The sequence below is a fragment of the Oncorhynchus keta genome, chromosome 2, assembly GCF_023373465.1.
Source record: "Oncorhynchus keta strain PuntledgeMale-10-30-2019 chromosome 2, Oket_V2, whole genome shotgun sequence".
Classification (NCBI taxonomy): domain Eukaryota; kingdom Metazoa; phylum Chordata; class Actinopteri; order Salmoniformes; family Salmonidae; genus Oncorhynchus; species Oncorhynchus keta.
Window position 1 is genome coordinate 14,346,472 of NC_068422.1, and position 374 is coordinate 14,346,845.

Below are 374 nucleotides of genomic sequence, written 5' to 3' on the forward strand. Positions count from 1 at the left end.
GATCTAGGATCAGCTTATTGTTCTTCAGGACTACTACCACAAACATGTGGAGGTGAAAAGCTAAACTGACCATAGATCAGCACCGAGGGGGTACTATTAAATGGGAAAATGTGTCACCAGCCACATCACTGGTGACACTTTGCTTCTTGGCTAATGTGTTGAAACTTAACTGCTGACGTGCTAAACTTTTTGGTACTGTATCAAAAGTGGACTAAATAAAAAAATAAAAGATTGTTTTTTGAGTGGATGTTCCCTTGCAGTTAGTGATAAGATGAGGAAGGGTGTTGGCTTGGTTTTAACAGTTGTGCGGAGTTGGTGTGTGTGGTGGGTGTGTGTGTGTGTGTGTGTGTCTGTGTGTGGGTGGGTGTGTGTGT